Source organism: Triticum urartu, chromosome 7A (genome assembly GCF_056163025.1).
Source record: "Triticum urartu cultivar PI428250 chromosome 7A, HENAU_Tu73, whole genome shotgun sequence".
NCBI classification, from domain to species: Eukaryota; Viridiplantae; Streptophyta; class Magnoliopsida; order Poales; family Poaceae; genus Triticum; species Triticum urartu.
Window position 1 is genome coordinate 670,124,101 of NC_141879.1, and position 6,000 is coordinate 670,130,100.

At 43.9% G+C, this 6,000-nt stretch overlaps 1 long non-coding RNA gene across 2 annotated transcripts; it reads right to left on the reverse strand.

Annotated features, from left to right (window-relative positions):
- Positions 1-1,444: 1,444 nt before the first annotated feature.
- LOC125525951 (uncharacterized) lies at positions 1,445-5,264 on the reverse strand. 2 transcript variants are annotated; one of them, XR_015611767.1, is made up of 5 exons: positions 4,537-5,251; positions 4,259-4,459; positions 2,847-3,014; positions 1,883-2,010; positions 1,445-1,690 (listed from the first exon to the last, which is right to left on the reverse strand). It is a non-coding gene; the product is annotated as an uncharacterized LOC125525951 (long non-coding RNA). The 2 variants fall into 2 exon arrangements; XR_007291481.2 differs by having other exon boundaries at positions 1,883-3,014; positions 4,537-5,264.
- Positions 5,265-6,000: the final 736 nt, after the last annotated feature.

A 6,000-nucleotide genomic window follows, 5' to 3' on the forward strand; every position in this document is an offset into this window, starting at 1 on the left:
GCTTGGTTTGCGCAAATGAAGATGAAGATAAGAACGAGGTTCAGACGTTCTATCAAAATTTGTATGAATCCCAGGGTTTTATGGATTCAGCAGAGCTGCTCAATCATGTTCCAGTAAAGGTCACGAATGACATGAACGTGGAGCTTACAAAACCCTATACTGCAGCGGAAGTCGGGACAACTTTGTTTCAAATGGCTCCCTCCAAAGCACCGGGGGGAGACGGTTTTACTGCGGGGTTCTATCAGCGTCACTGGAGATTATTAGGTGAGGCTGTAACCGCGGAAGTGTTGGATTTTCTTAACGGAGGAGAACTACCAGCAGGTTTGAACGACACCTCTATCACTTTGATCCCTAAGGTACGACATCCTCAGTCTATTTAACAATACAGACCTATTGCATTCTGTTTGGTTCTTTACAAGATCGCTTCAAAGTGTGTGACAAACCGAATGAGGGCATACATGGATGAAATCATCAGTGAAGAGCAAAGCGCGTTTGTTCCAGGACAGCTTATAACTGATAATGTCTTAGTTGCATATGAAAGTGTGCACACAATGAGAGGGCGGAAGAAAGGAAAAAACTATGCTTGTGCAATTAAACTAGACATGATGAAAGCTTACGATCGAGTCAAGTGGCACTTTCTTGAGGCTATTATGACAAAGTTGGGCTTCAACATTGTCTTCGTTCGGCTGATCATGAAATGCGTATCTTCGGTATGCTTCTCGGTTCGAGTAAATGGTGAACGGTTGCCCTTCTTTACACCCTCGCGTGGACTGAGACAAGGTGACGCGGCGTCACCATTCCTTTTCCTGCTATGCACGGAGGGCTTCTCTTCTTTGCTGAAGTACTACAATGTAGGGCACATCACTACAAGAAATATGTCAACTTGTGACCACCACTATTGGTCATTGAATGGTCACAAATTTCCATTTGTGACCTTTTTGTGACCAAAAACATAAGGTCAAAAGCTGGCCGTCATAAACTGACATTAGCGACCTTTTTTCTAGAATGGTCATAAATGTTTACGACCAAAATACGTCTACTATGGCGTTTTGGTCACTAGCAACCTCCCCAGGCCACGTAGGCATCCAGCGTGGCAATTTGATGTGGCACAAGATTCAGCCTGGTCCGATTAGGTGTTTTACATGGGCCGAGCCCAATAATTCAACCTATTTGTGTTTTTTTCTATCAATTTTTGGTCAGATTCATGGGCCAAGCCCTACAATTCAGCCTTTTTATTTTCTGGGCTTAGGCCATTTTGCATTCTGTTTCATTTAGCCTTTTGTTTTTGTTTTTCATAAATGCACAATATTCCAGTCCACTATTGTTCGGGCCATAGCCTTTTTAGAGCCCAAATATTATTTGATCCAATAGAACATTCAGTATTTTTCAATCACAGATTTCAATTTTACACATTTCAACAGCAAACAATCAATAATTCTCAAAATTAAATGATCAAATCCAGAAATCACTCAATGAAACTCACAACAGCACATACACATCTGCACGATCCATCAAGTGTACATATAATCGGAAACAAATACACAGGCACCAAAACATGGTGGCAACATCAACTAAAACTACTGTGCACATCCCCAAGCGTTGCTGATCCAGCACCAGCCCCAGCCCAAGGTGCACCAGCCCCAGCCCCAGGCAGTCGCATATTTTTGCTTGTCTGGTCATGGTCCTTCTCCTGCGCATCCAATTCAGAAGCACACTCATAGTAAGTTTGACATAGAAGTAGCAATTTGAATGAGAAGCAGCAACAACAATTTGATTTGAAGGAGGAGCAGCAACAACGGCAAGTACTTTCTGCTCATTAGGATAGCAACAAGAGCAGTTTGACATAGTAGGAGCAACAACAGTTTGATGATAGCAGCAGTACCTGATATCAGCAAAAGTAGTTTGAAATATCCTTGGGCGACCGAAGATGGTGAAATGATGATCTGATTGTTCTTAGACAGTGGTATCAAAAGATAGGCTTTTAGAGTAAAAAAATTGGCTCCAATCAGCCTGCATACAACAAGTAATAAAATTATTAGGAGAGAGTATACAGTTACCAACAGCATGCATAAAACAACTTTGATGATGTAATTTTTACTAAAAATGACAGCCAGGTTTCAAGTATATCCCCATCATTAACATCAGACAATTCTAAATGTAAACGAGATGGCATTTGTATAGACCTAGAATCTCATATGTTGCCAGAGCTAGAAAAAATGAGATATTCACTAGCAAATGAAAACAGGGACCTGCTGGAAACATCACACTACGAATGAGATATGGTGCATATTTTGCCAGACAGAGATGGACCTAGAATTAATCACAAGGGATAGGGAGGGAATTAGTCATGTATATTATTCCCTCATGTATATTTTTACTAGTACTGCTAGGTTGCTAGCTAGCTGCACGTATACATCTAGTAGTAAGCAGTCACAAGTCACAACACATATCTCATTCCCCTATTCCACTTCAGGAACTAGTACAGCAACATAGGATGATATGTGATGGTACCATCTTATCTTACAACAAGAAAAACAACAACACATCTAGCAAGAATGGATTGACAATCAGCTAGTTGCTGGTCCATCATTTTATAGTATGGTGCAAGATGGCTATCATCAATTGAAAAAATCAAGATTGAAGAATTCAAATCGCATTGCGGTTCAAATTCCAAATTGTTTGGTTGCTACTAGGAGTTAATCAACCATCAACTAACACTTAACAGTACAACAATTTGACCTTAAACAGCAGCCAATATGAGTAGAATATTAGGATTATTAGGAAACAGCAAAAAGGTGCAGAGAAACTGTGAATAGAAATGAGTTACAGAAGACAGTATGCATTACAACTTGCTGGTTTCTTGACTGAAACTACTGTTGTAGGGCTGCCATGTTGACTGATACATCAAAGTTCATAGCACCATTAAGAGCCGCTTGATTTGGATCCCTTCTCTACAAGTGGGCATTCTGTTGTTGCAATAGCCGAAGTCTCATCAGGTGTTCCCTTGACTTCATCTAGTGCACCACAAAGAATTCCATAAATACAAAAGCATATACAATGAGCAACACACGTGACTTGACATCCATTAAACTTGATACACAGAATGCAGATATCACATTCACATTTCATAGATACGAAAAAAATACAGTAGCATTCGCATCAGTAAATTACACATAGTATCCATGTTACGGCCTAATTAAGTGTAAGTGCACTTAGACAGCTAGTCACACTACAGGTCAGTTTTACTTTGCCAGATTATGTATGCCACATTCCACTTTAAAATAGTTAATGCATCCTATAGGGGTTAATGCTCATTTAACAAAATATCAACACGAAGCACTCATTCAAGTGCACCAAATTAATAGTACCATAATCTGTATGGTTAATGTTCAAACACAGATAAGAAATCATATTGCCAAATGCATGCACATATACCACTGATATCTTTGCAGCAGCATTTGCCTGCCATTTTACACATTAAATTAGATTAAGCATGTGAAGCAGTTAGACATGCTTCTCCATTTTCACAACACTGAGAATGGTAGCAGAAAACAAAATCGACCAGGTTACAGACAGGCAGCAAAGTAAGCAAGCGAGCAAGCAAAGTTTCTAGCGAATCCAGTGGCCGAACAGCCGAGCCAAGCAGCCAAAAGTACAAGATAAGAGCACGCAAACTTCTCTCTGGAAGAACACAAAAAACTTAGATCGGCGTCGACCACAACGGAAACCACGGGCGTCTAGCACCTAAGCAACCACCGATAACTAGTGGACGCACGCAGGAGGAGAAGCGACGGGCATCCATCCACATGAGAACATCCCTGCTACGCGCTATAGTTTTGCACATATAAGTGAAGATAAAGAAAATTAGCGCCTTCAGCGGCTTATCTGATTGAGCTTGCATGGATGCACAGCACAGACTACTGCTTTATGCAAAAAGCACCGGTCATATATGGCGACTGCACATATGTCAACTACTTTATGCAATGCCCCACGGCCGTTTCTCAAATTGTACTTATCTAACAGCAATGCCCCATAGTCGTTTCAAACTCATCATACATAGTGATGCACTTGGGTATTCAGGAACAATCAGGAAGTGTAGCAATGATGGGCTACAACAGGTTCAGTTTGATAGTTCGTACATTCACTTTTGTTAACGACCTCCAAATTAATCTCAATCATGTCTGAATATGTGCACTGCAGATGAATGTGCACTAACAATGCAGAAGATACAGTCTAACGACACGATTTGGCTTCATACCTTTTTGTCCACCCAGGGGCCTGTGGATAGACTCTGCCCGACCTCGTCGGGGATGTATCCGGGCAACGGCGCACTCTAGCTTGTGCCATATCAGTGCCAACTCCGCCTCTGCTGTTCGCCAGCAAGACCATACGAACCGGATCTAGGTGCTCATGGTTGTCGACTAACTCCTCTTGCAGTAGGAACCTGGAAAAGGATGGCCTTGCCGGTGACCAAGCCCCGGAAGTTAGCATGGAAAACAAATGGTCAAATTAATTTGCAGATCTAAGGGCACTAACCTGTAAATAGCATCGAGAAGGAACACCATGCCAGCATCATCCATTTTTCACCAACGACCTCCGGAACAGCACGAGCTCTGCCGCCGGAGATTTGAGGGCCCCGGATACATCCCCCTCCGCCCACGCACACGGCAGCGGCGGCGGAGGAGCGTGAGCGCGAGAACTTCCACCCGGACCAGGCGCCTTCCTCGGGTGCTGCTGCTGCTCCCCCGTCGTCGTGGTCATTGCCGTAGGCGCCAGCTACAGCTCCGTCCAGCCGCAGCTCCGAGTCGCGGAACGGAGTAGAAGAGGACGGGGCTCACGGGATCCACGGCGGCGAACGGTTGCGGCTGGCCAGGGCTAGGCCGTAGATCCGGTCGAGGCCGCCTCTGCCGTTGTTGGAGACAAAGTAGCTGCGAGGAAGGAGAGGTAGGGCGTGGCCGTCTGGGTGGAGAGGCAGGGGGCGAGGTGCGGGCGGTGGAACCCTAGGATGACGACGGCCTGGGTGGGTGGATGGATCCCAGAGCGGAACGGAGCGGAGCGGATGGGGGGCGGCCAGGGGCGAGGGGAGGGGGATGGCGGAGACGGGGGCGACGCGAGGTGGGCTGTGGTAGTCGATGGGATCTGAGATCGAGGGCGCCGTCGGTGGAGGGGATCTGAGATGGGGACGAGGGAGGAGGGGGACGAGGCTGTCGGTTGGGTGGGCAGCGACGTGGGCGAGCGGGGTGTGGATGGATGTGGGATCGAACGGATGGATGTGGATGGATGGATGTGGATCGAATGGATGGATGGATGGATGGATGGGCGCCATGTCATCGATCCGTGTCACAGCTAGTTCTACCAATAAGAATAAAGCACATGCAATTTTGTTTTCCTTCTTCATTTCTCAAGTGCAAAGTTGGGTCTTTTGTGAATAAACTACTAGATACTTGTTGCAAAAAGGCACAACCCATTTTTCAAAAATATTAGACCACATTTTATGTGGAATTAACCAAATGGTTGTGTGCCAAAAGGTTTCGGTCCAGCTCTTATAAAAAGACAAATTTTCGTCGATTCAATAGGAACTGAGTCAAATTTGAACTATACGTGCCACATAGTTTACTCTTTAATTTTTCCAAAATTTATTTTTGGGTACATAAGTATCTATTTAATTAGAGAAAGGCCAAAAGTTTTCCAAGATTTAATCAGAGAAACACCAAAAAAATTCCAAGATTCAACCACTAGCTAGGAACGGTCATTCCCGTCGTTTTGACCGCATTTTGAAACAGGCATAAAAAATTCAAAAAAAATCAAAAAATTTGGAAACCTTCGCATTGTGTCATCATATGTGGCCAAGTTCCCAGGAAAAATAACAAACTTGTAATACGGCAATTATTTTTAAAAAGTGTTTTCAGAAACGAGCTATCACGTGTGGAGATCGATGGCTTTCAAGCCAAATGATCAATCTTATGGCCACATTCATGGCATAGTTTGTTCAAATGATCT